Raw genomic sequence first — 15,707 nt, forward strand, 5'->3', positions numbered from 1 at the left:
TGCACGTCTGAAGCAGGTATACTATGAAAGCATTAACAAGCCGGGAAGGTTGTTGGCTAACAAGTTGCGAAAGATGAGGGCAGATAGGCAAATCCTGAGAATGAAAGATGACACAGGGAACATGTTGAACACCTCAAAGCAGATACGGGAGCAATTTGCTAAATACTAAGAATCGCTATACAGGGAGGATGCGGCTGTACAGACCGGGGAGATAGACAAATATCTGAAAGACAGAGGCCTGTCGGTGCTAACCGAGCAGCAGAAGAGGGACTTGGAGGCACCGGTGGGAGTGGATGAAGTGCTTCAGGTTATTAAAACTCTGCCAAATGGATACACAAATGAGTTTTTCAAGATTTTTGGGGGGGAGTTGGCGCCGTACCTGGCGAGGGTAATAAATACTGTGAGGGGTGGGGCCAAGCTCCCCCAAACCATGATGGAAGCGTGGGTGGCCGTCATTCCAAAACCGGGTAAGGGCACGGTTGACTGTGCATCCTATCGCCCTAACTCGATACTCAATGCCGATGTCAAGATACTGGCGAAGGTGCTTGTCAATCGTCTGGGATGGGTGCTTCCAGACCTGATCCACCCGGACCAGGTAGCATTCGTAGCCAAAAGGCAAGCAGCAGATAGTGTACGTAGAACGTTGAATGTGCTGTACAGTGCAAAGGTGAAGGCCAATCCTGTAGTGCTGTTAGGATTAGATGCAGAAAAGGCTTTCGACAGGGTCCACTGGGGTTACCTGGACATGGTTCTAAATCGAGTTGGGATTGGTCTGTATTATAGGTCCTGGATCCAAGCCTTATATTCATCTCCCCAAGCATGTGTGAGAATTAACGGTGGGAACTCGGGGAACTTTATGTTGGGAAGAGGAACTAGACAGGGATGCCCTCTGTCTCCATGGTTATTTGCACTGGCGATGGAGCCCTTAGTGGAGGCTATTCGTGAAAATGTGGACATTACTGGAGTCAGGATAGGGGACTGGAAGCACAAAATTGCACTATTTGCAGACAATGTTCTCTTGTATATGACGAAGACAATGGTCTCCCTCCCCAACTTGATGAGGGAGATAGAGGGATATGCTAGGATATCTGGTTACAAGTTGAACGCTAGCAAATCGGTTGGCATGGCGGTGGGCGTTCTGGCGGGTTTGATGGACACGTTGAAGACATCTTTTGCTTTTAAATGGGCTGAGCGGGACATGAGATACCTGGGGGTGCAGATCCCAAAAAAATTGTCTGAACTGTTTGATGTTAATTACCCGGCCCTTAAGAGAGAGATAATAAGAGACTTAGATAGCTGGATGTCTTTGGGGCTATCCTAGATGGGATGGATTGCCACCATCAAGATGAACGTGTTGCCACGCCTTCTCTACCTGTTTCAGATAATCCCAGTGCGAATGTCTCGGTCTTTCTTGTCGGGGTTGCAGGACAAAAGCATTAGATTCATTTGGAATCAGAAGAGACCAAGGCTCTCGAGAGCGTTCTTGTATAGGAGTAGAAGGGAGGGAGGGCTGGGAGTTCCCAACCTCTTTTGGTATTATTGTGCAGCACAGTCACGAGCTGCTGTGGATTGGTTTTGTAGAGAAGACCACAAGCTATGGGTCCAAATGGAGCAAAACATGTTGGGTTCCCGCAGACTGGAGCACTTAATGTGGGTGAGCGCACAGCATAGAGGCCAGATAGATAAGTTCCCACCCACCGTACAGGCCACATTCCATTATTGGGACCTTATGTTTGGAGAGCGTCAGCAACCTGTTTCTGCCTTAGCACCGATAGCGGACAACCCGAGGTTCCCGCCGGGGGTGAGAGACACTATATTTAGTAGATGAGCGAAAAATGGCTTGGACATGTGGGGGCAGTTGCATGTGGGTACAAAAGTGATACCTTTCGAGACCCTGCGGGAAGACTATAGTCTCAGGCAGGACGATCATTATACCTATGTGCAGGCCCTGCATTACATGAGGGGGCCGGACTACGGTGAATGTATGAAGAGGGATGTACATCCCTTGCAGCACATATGTGTAGACTCTACGACAGCGCGTGGTATTGTAATCCGGACCCCCTGCTCCGGGAAGCTTGATCTTTAGCTTTTAGGTGACAGAGTTCCCCTTTTTCCTGTAGTCGAGCCAGGAGAATGTCACCCACCCTGGAGCAAAGGGACAGGACACAGTTCACTATCCTCGTCCCAAGTCTATGCTAGAGATGGGAGGAAAAAAACTAATTTGTTGGGCTCGGTCAGATTTGAAAGAAGCAAGCCCTGGTGTTTACAATAAATTGGTTTTATTCAGTTTAAAAGTTAAACAAAACAGTGACCGGCCTCCAAACTGACACCCACCAAGGGCGAATCAGACTTTAAAACCCCCGCATCCCCGCTAGAAGCGCACACGCCCTCCGACGCCATAGGCCACGTGGAGATCAATCGGGGAACCCCCTGCCCGCTATAAAAATTACCTGCTTCTCGCTCCGAGCTGTAACGACCTGGAGTCCCAGTGAGTAGCTGCAATAAACGTTTAAATAAACGTCGAAATAAACGCCCTTAAGGACGTCCAAAATTTTTTTTTTTTTTTTAACGGAGCACTCAACAAAACCTAAAAATTAGGCTTGGAGGCCTAGCCAGAGCTGCTGCTGTGTGTGACCACCACCTGCTGAGATAGAGAACATACTGAGGAGTTTCCGGCAGCACATGACCACATATAGGGAGGCAAAAGGATTGCTCTCTATCTCCACCTGCTGGTAGATGGACACAACCCACCAGTCTATGGATTGATCAGCATGATGATATGGAAACCTTAAATTAAGACCCCTTATTTATGCTACAATATTCAACTATTATGCTACAGCAATGTCAGGTTTATTTTAACTTATGCTTTTGTTGTCAACAGGTTAACCCTTCACCTCCCAGCTACAAGATATCAGATAAGTATTTTCAGATTAACTATTACTTTCTAAAAGAAATGTGAAATAATGTTCTCTCAAATTCCCCAAGCTTTCAAGAATTGATACTTTGTGTCGACTTCCTTTTGTTTTTCAGAATCACCCTTAACCCTCCCGTCGGATCCAGGTAAGTACCCCTCTTTTCTACCCTCTTTCTTTCCTTTTTGAAAGTCACTTTCCTTTCAGTGCGTCGCTCAGTCCCACCTCTTGCTTCACACCAAAGGTCTTTCTTGCGTGGGGGCCCGTTGTTTTTTTCCTTAGATGATGCAGCGTCCTCTGTATCTTCTTCCTAAACCTATCTTAAATAACTTAAAAAGGAGAAAAACCCTAGCTCCTTACATATATTTTAGGATTTTCCTTACTAAGGGGATCTCTTTATTTAGAAAGACTGGGCCAAAACTAACTTTAAAATCAAAATAATTAAATTTTCCTATTCTAGATCCCCTATGCTATGTTTTTCTTTATATCCTATACTACTGAAGGAGTGACGCAAGTTTTCAGGAACATAGATTTTATTTTCAATCACACTCCAATGCAGTCAATCACTTCTTAATTTATAAACTTATTAGATAACACATAACCTATATCATATCATTCAAAACATTCAAAATATAAATTCCAACACTTTAAATCACACATTCAATTAATTCCCAATAATCTCCACCCCAACAATTCTATTTCCAATTCTAACTTAAATCCTAACTTTCCTAAAAATTCCCCTAAACTATTAAATGATAACACAATCACTCCTTTGCTTAATATAATCTTCCACTGAACTTCCCTTTTACTAATCACCACCCTTCTCAAATCCAATTTAATCTAACTATCTTTCCTCTACCTCACACAAAATCCACTCCACCAACACACATCTGCTCTCTTCGCTGTCCCAACTCCTTCTGCCAACCGCCAATGACTCCGTAACCAGGGATACGGAGCTTTCAGTGACATTCCAAGCCCTTTCCAACCAATCAGCCATCTCCCTCAACATTCCGAGCTTCACTGCTGACCGGCGGAATCTTGGCCAGCAGTGCTAAATCCCCATTTTAATTACTGATTTCCCATAGAAAATAATGGGAAATCAATAATTAAAATAAAAACCCAATTAAACATTTTCCAATCTACCCCAAAATTCCCATATTCAATAACCCTTTTATTCCCTATCTAGCTGTAATTTCAAAATTTAAATTTAACCCTTTTTAACCCATACCTCACTATTTTCCCCCAAAACCCCTTTTAAAAAATCCCCAAAAAATTCAAAAAATATCCCAAAAATTCAAACTCCCCCCTATAAACCTACCCCGTCGAATAAAAAAAATTAACTCTTTCAGAACCCCTTTAAACAGCACCCTACCAAAAACCCCCACTAAAAATATTCAAATTCAAAATCTAACCCGCCACAAAAATCCCCCAAAATTCCCCGACCCCAAAACTGAAAACCAAATTTAAAAAACTCAAAACCCTGAATTTTTAAAAATAAAAAACGCAATTTATGCAAATTTAAAATCAACGGATTAACATTTTGGGTCAAGTGACCCCTTACCTGATCCAGGATTTTCTCCTTACTCGATGACTTCCCTTGATTCCGATCCCGGACGTCCCGACGCGAAAACGGAGCCAAAACAAAAAAAGCTCCAAAGCCGGCCCAAAATTTAGGCTCCGGCTTCGGCCTACACGTGAAGACGCGCCCCGCCGATTCGTGCATGAGGCGCGCTGCCTCATGCACACTCACGCACGTCCTCATGACGTCCTTTTTGCCGGCAGCCCTCTTCCTTGCCGCTTTCTCTCCCCTCTGTCCCCCGATCCCAGCCCTCAGAACTCGGGCCAAGTCGGCCTCGCCGACGCTGCCACTTCACTCCCGGGGACATGTCCAAACGTCCCCGGGAGCAGGGAAATCCGGCGTCGCCATCTCTTCTTGGCTTCTCCCTCCTCCAGCGCTACTCCCGTAACGCCTCACTCCAAAACTGGCCCAAAAACGGCCCCAAAGAAGCGCGATGCCATCGGGACGACCCAGGCCCCATCGCAGCACCTCAGGTCTTTCTTTTACTCCCGGGGACGTACCCAATTGTCCCCAGGAGTCAATAAAAACTGGTGCTGTCTCCCGAAATCGGCCCAACAACGGACCTGACGGACCCCAAAACTGACAGGCCCATAACAACCCCTCTGGCCTTCGCAGCGCTCTCATCGAGAGCCCCTAGCACCCCAGAACTGGTCCAGCAGCCCCCAGGACCTTCCAGGTAAGTATATAAACAAAAAAAAAACATTCTAAAGTTGTTTTCTTTTTCTTTCCTTTACTTCTTACTTTCTTAACCCCTTGTTACAGTATGATATCCGTTCTGTATGCCCATTTAACTGTCCGCCATAGACCCTCTCCGATGCATAGGACGCAGTGGGAGCGAGAGTTGAATTTTACACTCACAGAAGCCAGTTGGCAGCAGCTTGAGAAAAGCATACTGAAGTCTGCAAGGTCAGTGGCCTTGCAGGAGAATGCGATAAAAGTCTTCTACAGATGGTACCTTACACCAGTTAGGTTACATCATATGTGTCACGTTTTCAAAGCTGGAAACTGGGTTTGGGAGCCCTTGGGCCACTGCTGAGGGGCAGCAGCGGCAGGCAAAACCACCCCACACCAGAAGCAAGGCAGAACAAACGTACCAGCAAATCCAGGCAAGGTCTCTTAGGCGGGCAGCAAGAATAGTCCAGTAACAATCCGGGTCCTGGCAGACAGCAGGCAGAAGAAAAGTCAAATAACAATCTGGGTCTAGGCAGGCAGCAGGCAGAAGAAAAGTCCAATAACAATCCGGGTCTAGGCAGGCGGCAGGCAGAAGAATAGTCCAGTAGACAAGCAGAGTCAAAGCCAGAATCAGGGAATCAGACTAGGCAGAAGTGCAGCACAGCACCAACAAAACCAGGGACCTTAGACGCAATGCAAAGGCCAAGCAGAAATGTTCCAAGATGGCTGATAAGCCCAGAAGCAGTTGGAACTCAGCTGCTGCAATCACCAGGCAGCTACGGGTGCTGTGCAGGCTCAAACAGCACCAGAAACCCACTGTACCCACATCTAGGTGCCCCCCTTCACCCATAAGGGCTATGGTAATGGTGTACAGTTGTGGGGAGTGGGTTTTGGGGGGCTCAGCACACAAGATAAGGGAGCTAAACACTTTGGAGCAATTTATGTAGTCCACCTCAGTGCCCCCTAGGGTGCCCGGTTGGTGTCCTGGCATGTCAGGAGGACCAGTGCACTACAAATTCTGGCTCCTCTCACGACCAAATGGCTTGGATTTGGTCGTTTCTGAGATGGGCGTCCTCAGTTTCCATTATCACTGAAAATCAGAAACGACCAAGTCTAAGGACGACCATCTCTAAGGTCGACCTAAATTTCAAGATTTGGGCGTCCCTGACCGTATTATCAAAATGAAAGATGGATGCCCATCTTGTTTCAATAATATGGGTTTCCCCGCCCCTTCATGGGGCCGTCCTGTGAGGACGACCCCAGGAAAACTTGGGTGTCCCTTTCGATTATGCCCCTCTCTGTGAACTAAGCTTCAGAGCAAAGGCGATAATGGCTGAGAATCATCTCAAGAACCAGAAGCTCAGCATTGTGAAGAACATTTCTCAATGTGACTGCTATCAATAGAAATCAAACAAAATAAAACATGGAGAAGAAAATAAGATGATACCTTTTTTATTGGACATAACTTAATAAATTTCTTGATTAGCTTTCGAAGGTTGCCCTTCTTCGTTAGATCGGAAATAAGCAAATGTGGTAGCAGATAGTATATATAAGAGAAACATCAAAGCTTTACTTTGACAGTCTGACAGAGTGGGAGGGTGGCGGTATGCATGGGGACATCAAAGCACTTCATTGATATTCTAACAGGATGGTGTGGAAAGGTGATAAACAGAGAAATAGACAGAGGAATACAGCTTTATGGTTTATAATGGGTTAGAAAACCGAGATCCTTATTAAGTCCTGTTTGTTGGGTGTCAAAATATTCAATCATTCTTATTTTAAAGGTCTTACGTTCCTGTATTGTTTTAAAATTACCTTTCAGTATTCTTACTGTGAAATCACTGGTGCAGTGACTGCAAAATTCTGACAGATCTTTAATTGTATTGTTTGAATGTATTTGTATTGTTTACTGTGTTTTATCTCAAACATTTTTAACGTGCAAAAATTGCTAGGTAGTAACGCCAACATCAACGGTGTAAGGAATATGAGGGGGGAAGGAGGGAAGACAGGGCTAGAGAAAGGAGCAGATCCTATTCCCCAGAGAAGTGGAGAAAGGAGAAAGATTACAACTCCCACCAGTCCCCAAGACGAGCGCAATCTAGAATGCGGAACTACGTTTCCCAGCAGCTCCGGAGGGAGGCATACCATCGCAGCAGGGACTTCCATTCCCATCAGCCCCCAGAGGAGGTTGAGAGAAGGACAAGAGCGGGGAATTGGACAACCCTCACACAGAGAACTAGGCTAGGGGAGGAGGTCCTGAATCTGTCCAATCAAGGAAAGGAGGGGCAGCTGGGAGAGGGGTGTGGGAAGGAACCCATGGACTGGCAAGGGGCAGAAAAGGGAGAGGAAAGAGGAGGAGCCGATGGATACCTCAGCTCTAGCTAAACTAAAAGGTGAGAGAAAGCAGCAGTTGGGAGCTGGGTGAAAAAAGGAAGAAGGTGGTTTTCTCCAAAGGGAAGCTGAGAAGCTGCTTTTCCTGGAGGGTCCAATGGGGAAGAGGTGCCTGGAAGATAGTGCTGGCCCAGTGGGTGGTGATTTTGAACCCTGTGGAAACTGCTTTACATGAACTGTTGGGATTTTGAACCCTTTTTTGGGGAACTGCTTTACAGGAACTGTTGGGGTTTGACCTTTTAGCCTATAAATTTGCAAACAACAACAACAACTTTCATCTAAGTAACCATACTTGGACTCAGACTCCCTGGTTCAATCACAGTAAACTCGAGTTCTCCCTTTATTGGAGGGAAAATACAAAATCAATGAAAAATAAAAGTACTACAACTCCTCAAAAACTAGAGGAAATATAAATCCCACAACCTTCTGGTCTAACGTCTTGAATAATCCTGCTCTTCCTCCAGCAGACAACAACAACTTCATGATTAAATGGGATGACCTATGCGAAAATGTCTTAAATAACATAGCTCCCCTCAAACTTACATCCAAACCAACCCAGAAAATTTCACCTTGGTTTAATCAATCTATCCTTCTTTTGAAAAGAAAATGTAGAAAACTGGAAAGAAAATGGGCTACAGACAAGCCAAACGAAAGCAAATTAACTTGGAAAATTGCCATCAAAACAAATAAAAATGAGATCAAAATTGCAAAAACTCAACACTATAACAAAATAATCGGTACTAATTTCCTTAATACCAGTAAACTTTTCAATCTGATAAAAAGCCTAATTTCCACAAAAGAAATAACCCCAACCACAGAGTCTCCACCAACAGGAGAGCAACTGGCTACTTTTTCTGAACAAAAAATAGTTAAAATCAGAGGAGTCCTCAAATTAAAAATCAACCATCAAGATATTTACAAAAAACAGTCAGGCACACATACAGGAATAGCCACCAACAGAATCTGGTCTTCCTTCTAACTACCAACCCATGACACAGTAAAACGTTACCTCCTAAAATATTCAAACTCACAATGCATACTAAACCCTTGTCCCAGTTACCTTATGAAGGAAGCTCCTAATATTTTCATCAATCTCCTTCCTACTATTCCACAGCACTTTGCCTGATAATAAAGGTTCAGTAATCACAAAATCTTTCAGGTCTCTTGGAAACTAAAAAGGATCAGACCCTATTTTTCATCAGAAATATTCAGTCTATTAGTTCAATCATTAACATTATCCCAATTCAATTACTGTAATGCCATACATGCTGGCTCTAAGGAATACCTATTGAAAAAACTCCAAACAGCTCAAAACACTGCAGCCTGGTTCATATATGAAATCTCTCATTTTGAAAGTGCCTCCCCTTTATTAATCAAATTACACTGGCTTCCCATCAAAGTGAGAATCACCTTCAAATTATGTACCTTTATCTTTCAAATACTATACGGTACCATTAATAAACTTACCTCAAACACTGCAAAGGCCTAAAATACAAATTAATACATGCGTCGAATTTCACCTACTTGAGTACACAGCTATGGAACGCACTGCCGCGCAACCTAAAAATGAGTTACGAACTAACCAACTTGCGAAAACTACTGAAGCAAGATCAACAAATGTAAACATACACTACTCCTTCACAGATATTCAGAACTGCCATATAATATCTTCTTGTTATACTATTATCCTGTTATATCATTATCATATTACCACGATTCTTCTGTAAACAAAATGCCTATTTTTTAAATTATATCTTCACCACTTATGATGTATTGTAAGCCACATTGAGCCTGCAAAAAGGTGGGAAAATGTGGGATACAAATGCAATAAATAAATAAATAAGAAGCATTAAATATGAGGCAAGGCTCTATCTCAGACTACACCTTCCAAATTGCAGAAAAGTGATCTACAAAACCGTCCACTCTGCAGATTTCACTCACCTAGGAACCAAATGCTGGAACTCCCTTTACCACCCGAAATAAGAAATATCCAGGAATATACTAGATTCCGCAAAATCCTCAAATCGTTCCTATTCAAAACAAGACCCTCGCAAAGAACAACCATATCTCAAACAATTATTACCTGAATTGGTTATTACTCTACCATTAGCCTTCTCTTTGCTTCATGTACAATTTCTCATTCATAATAGATTTTCTAACTGTTAATCATCCATAGTTATCCCAGTATGTTTATGATACTGTATTGTAAAATTGGATTCTTACAACAAAATACTTTCTTATTTATTATTCTTTGTTATGTATCTTCTACTGTTTATTGTAAGCCACATTGAACTCAAACTTGTTTGGGATAATGTGAGATATAAATGTCACAAATAAATAAATCAATAAATCCACTAGCATGCCTTAGTAAAAGGGATCCTAAGTTAGGGTAGCCTTGTTGTTAACTTTATGTGGTTACTTAGCTGGTTAGCAGGCTGAAAATTACCGCTAACGGCTAAGTTTGCGTTTCAACCATGTCTCGCCCTTACCCTATCCGGTTAGGGGATGGCTGATTACTGGGGAGATTCAGTAGCAGTAATCAGTTAACCCTCTCCTTGCCATTTAAATTGCCCAATATTAATATTACTCTGCCCATAAAGGATTGTATGTGGACATATGAGTATGGTGTTATCCCTCAGACAGCAGGGATCTCCCAGGAAACATCTGTGGAACTAAAGAGTGACAGAAAATCAAATGGAAAATAGTTGTTATTTATTTGTTTTACTTCAGTGCTTTATATACTGCAGGTGATCCCTGAGGTGACTATTGCGCTCATTTTCGAAAGACGAGGCCCATATTTCGACATAAATTGGGAGATGGACGTCCTTCTCACAGGGCCGTCCAAATCGGTATAATCAAAAGCCGATTTTGGACGGCCCTAACTGCTTTCTGTCACAGGGACGGCCAAAGTTCAAGGGGGCATGTTGGAGGCATACCAAAGGCGGGACTTGGGGCGTGCCTAACACTAGGACGTCCTCGACCCATAATCGAAAGAAACAAGGACGTCCCTGACGAACACTTGGACGACTTTACCTGGTCGTGTTTTTCTTACGAGCAAGGCACAAAAAGGTGCCTGAACTGACCAGATAACCACTGAAGAGAATCGGGGATCACTTCCCCATACTCCCCCAGTGGTCACTAACTCCCTACAACCCTCAAACAACATCTTTAAAAATATTTTGTGCCCTACGAGAGCTACAATGTAAGTTTATTATGCGTCTGTATATCTCACCTCACAGAGCCTTCAGAGCCACTCTGAGACCCCAGGATGACTGTCCGAAGTGTTCGGGCCTAGGGGCACATTTGGGCCACATGTTTTGGGTTTGTCCCCCGGTGCGAATCTTTTGGACCCGACTATGTGCTTTTGTGTCAGGGATCTGGGGAATTGACTGGCACCCTACCCCCACACTTTTATTTGATGTATATCAGGTGGAGGGCCGTCGTAAGAAGGGAATGGTGGCATTTTTCCGAAGAGCAGTCATCATGGGCAAAAAGACTATACTGCTTGGTTGGCTGTCAGCAGACCCACCTACTCTGCAGCGGTGAATATCCCTCGCGATCTCTTTGAGTGCAATAGAGCGCAGAGATGTGGTTGACCTAGCCTCGAAGAGGGGAGACCACCTGTTCCAATGTTGGTCTCCATTCTGGGACACATTAACACTGGTAGCCCGCAGTAGGATTTTGAATGGCTAAGCCCACAAAGGGGGGGGGGGGGGGGGGGGGGAAAGACGTTGGGGAGGGAGGGGGGATCTGGGGGTATGTAGGTGTACAGAGCGGACATTGGACAAAAGGAAAATGTTGTGATTCTGATAGTTTATTGCTTTTACCGCGTTTTCTTGTTCTTATATAAATAAAGATTAAAAAAAAAAAAAAAAAAAAAATATATATATATATATTTCGTACCAGCCTCTATGCCAGCCTCAGATGTCATAATCAGGTTCATCACAGCAGTATGCAGGTCCCTGGAGCAATTTTAGTGGGTGCAGTGCACTTCAGGCAGGCGGAGCCAGCCCCATCCCCCCCCCCCCCACCTGTTATGTCTGTGGAGGAAACAGCAAGCCCTACAAAACCCACCACAAACCCACTGTACCCACATCTAGGTGCCCCCCTTCACCCATAAGGGCTATTGTAGTGGTGTACAGTTGGGGTTAATGGGTTCAGCACACAAGGTAAGGGAGCTATGTACCTGGGAGTAATTTATGAAGTCCACTGCAGTGCCCCCTAGGGTGCCCTGTTGGTGTCCTGGCATGTGAGGGGGACCAGTGCACTACAAATGCTGGCTTGTCCCATGACCAAATGGCTTGCATTTGGTCGTTTCTGAGATGGACGTCCTTGGTTTCCATTATCACCGAAAATCAGAAACGACCAAGTCTAGGGACAACCATCGCTAAGGATGACCAAATTTCAAGATTTGGGTGTCCCTGACCGTATTATCGAAACGAAAGATGGACGTCAATCTTGTTGGAATGTAATTGTATTTTACATGCATTGACTGTCACCTATTATTTCTCTGTGATTACTCTGTGACCTCTGATGTGAATTACTTAGAGAGGTCACACAGCTATGCAACTTCCTGTTGGGGGTTAGACACAGCAGATGCAGCACATGGAGCACATGGAGCTCATGATCTCTCCTAACCTGAGAGGATCTATGGTGGTGTGAGCATCCATTACCATCTAAGCACATGGAAGGAGCTGATAATACAAATGTATAGTAATATGTATATATAAGCCTGTCTGATTATAATCTAACTACAAACTGTGAGTAAACAGATGTTTTGTTACTTCAACTTTAAAGTGACTCAGCAGTGAATTATTCAGGGGTGAATGAGAGAGAGATGAAGAAAGAAATTAACATTTCTAAAGCTGAAGCTGTGTGTACTAAAATCTGCTAATTATTTACTACAAATAATCCAACAAAAGGGTTATGGGCCCAGGGCCAGGAATTGAAAAAGAAGAGAAATATTACCAGGCAGAAAAAAAGGCCACATTTTTCTCTTAAGTTTTAAAGGAAAGATTCAGTCTGTCTCTCTCTCCCCCCACACAGCAGACAGAAGGCTAAGAAAATGGCTGAGGGAAGAAATTCACCATTTTTCTATTCTCTCAAGGTGCCTAAATTAACTGAGTTTAATTATCGGCAGTGGGAACTAAGATTCATATGTCTCCTTCGAGCAAAAAGATTAAATATATGCTTAGACCAAGACAGAACAGCTGAAAATATGGCTGAATGGGACAATGCAAACTATTATGTGAAGTGCATGCTTTTGGAAGCTCTCTCAGAGAAACAAGCCATATTAGTGGAGGGAAAAGATACACCAAAGGACATTTTATATAAACTGAGAACTATGTATGCAACTACATATGCAAAGCAGCAACCAATTTGGCTGGCAGAGTTGAATGAAACCAAATTAAGGGATAAAAGTAAATGTAATGATCACATTATGCATCTTATGTCTTCATTTCAAAAGCTAGAACTTTCTGGAATTCCCATGTGTGATGCATTGAAAAGAGCATTTCTTTTTACCTCACTATCAAAGAAGTTTGATGTTTTTAGGTCTGTAAATGAAGCCATTGAAGGGCAATCTTTTGAACAGACAACATCAAAACTAAGGCAGGAATGCATAATGAATGATTCTGAGGAGATGTGTTCTCAAAGTCAGTCAGAGAGAAATGAAACAAATTTCTTGGCAAAGAACAGAGGAAGGCGGAGCTATGGGAAAACTCCACCCAAGCGCAAGCTGATTTGCTACTCATGTGGAAAGGAGGGACATGTATCTAAATGGTGTAAGGAAACACAAAACACTCCCTCTAGCTCACCTAAGCCAATGGAACTAAAGAATTTTCAAACCAGGAAATGTATGAAGGACAAAGATAAACACAAGGGCTTTCTAATGGCAGAAAAATCTTTGACTATGGTAAATAATAATTCAAATGAAAGTACTTGGATTTTGGATTCAGGGAGCACATGCCATTTAACCAATTGTAAGGATTTCTTTCAGGAAATGTGTCCAGAAGAAGGAATTCTTAAAACTGCAAACGCAGGGACTGCTAAGATCCAAGCAAAAGGTATTGGATTCTTAAAATGCAAAGTGTCTAATGAAGTTAAAGAAATTCCTGTAAGTGATGTCTTGTATATTCCCCAAGCAGTTTGTAATATGCTTAGTGTATCTACATTAGATAAGAAGGGATTTGTGATTCATTTTGAAAACAGTAAGTGCACAATCTCTAAAAATGATGAAGTGTATGCTGAAGCTTTTATGCATAATGATGTTTATAAGCTGAACATTTCAGGTGAAGCCTCACATATGGCGCAAGTAAGGAAGAATGATGGTAAATGTAGTCTGGAAATCTGGCACCGCCGCCTGGGACATCGTGATTCTAAGGTGATCCAGGATCTTTACAGTAAGCAACTGGCCACTGACATTCAGATAAGTGCAGATGCTGGTAAAATGGAGAAATGCATAGACTGTGTTACTCAAAAAGGTGTGAGACCCTCATTTCCTGCATACACAGGAAATAGGAGTAATAAAGTGCTGGACTTAATACACAGTGACTTATGTGGACCGTTTAATATCCCATCATTGGGAAATAACAGATTTGTGCTAATATTCTTGGATGATTTCTCTAGATACTGTGTGGCCTATTTGCTGAAAGAGAAAAGTCAAGTCACAGACATGCTGAAGAAATACGTAGCCATGGTGAGCAATACATTTGAAAGAAAACCAAAGGTTCTTCAGACCGACAATGGTGGTGAGTTCACTTCACAAAGCATGCGCACATTTCTAGAACAAGAAGGCATTCAGCATATCACAACAGTAGCTTATACACCAGAGCAAAATTCTGTTGCAGAGAGAAAATTTAGGTCACTTGTGGAAATGACCAGATGTATGCTGTCAGATAGCAATCTCCCTAAAAGACTATGGGGGGAAGCCATTCTCACAGCAGTGTACCTACAAAACAGAATGCCAACTAAAGGCGCTGAGCGCACACCACATGAGACATGGCATGGTAGGAAGCCAAACCTGTCACACATAAGAACATTTGGAAGTACAGCATATGCTCATGTACCAAAGCAAAGAAGGCATAAGCTGGATTCCACAACAGAAAGGGGCATTTTAGTTGGCTATGCTCCAGGACACAAAGGATATAGAATTTTGAATCTGAAAACTGGCATTGTTGGCATAAGACATGTTACATATTTTGATGAAAACAAAAGGGTTGATAAAGGCTGGATTATCCCAGATGAGCCTTATCATCCAGAATATGAAACTAGAACCATAATAGACATGCCAGTGTATATAAATGCCATACCAAGGCAGATGTCTGAAAGCAACTCATCTGTATCTAACGAGGAACAGGCAGAGGAAGCAGACACAGAAAGGATCATTGAAGAAGACAGTACAGTTGGAGAAGGGGAATCAATTGGAGAAGAACTCTCAGATTTAGAGGATGCGGAAAGGTCAGACCAACCTGTTGTCAGACGCTCATCCAGGGAAAACAAAGGTGTTCCACCCCCAAGACTGTCTTACCTAACAAAGTCAGCAGAAGCTCAAGAGCCCTTAACATGGGATGAGATTGAGAAAATGCCAGCAGAAGAAGCTGCTGAATGGCGAAAAGCTGCACAAGAAGAAATTGATGCATTGGATAAAAATAATACTTGGATTCTTACAAAATTACCTCCTGGCAAGAAAGCTATAGGATGCAAATGGGTATTCAAGTTAAAAAGGAATGCACAAGGAAAAGTGGAAAGGTATAAAGCCAGATTAGTCGCAAAGGGATATCTTCAAAAATATGGAGAAGATTTTGATGAAGTGTTTGCACCTGTAGTGAAACACACGACAATCAGAACACTTCTGAGCATTGCAGTCTCAAAAGGCATGCAAGTCAACCACATTGATGTGAAAACAGCGTTTCTTCATGGAGAAATAACTGAAGACTTGTACATGGAACAGCCAACAGGTTTCATAAATACAAAACAAAGACAGCTAGTGTGTAAATTAAACAAAGGTCTTTATGGATTAAAGCAAAGTGCAAAATGTTGGAATGATAAATTGCATGAAATATTGACAAATTTAGGATTTAAGCAAGGTGAAGCAGATAAATGCTTGTACACTAGGTGCACAAATGGACAATATGCATACATTTTAGCTTTTG

Source organism: Microcaecilia unicolor, chromosome 4 (genome assembly GCF_901765095.1).
Source record: "Microcaecilia unicolor chromosome 4, aMicUni1.1, whole genome shotgun sequence".
In the NCBI taxonomy this organism is placed as follows: Eukaryota; Metazoa; Chordata; class Amphibia; order Gymnophiona; family Siphonopidae; genus Microcaecilia; species Microcaecilia unicolor.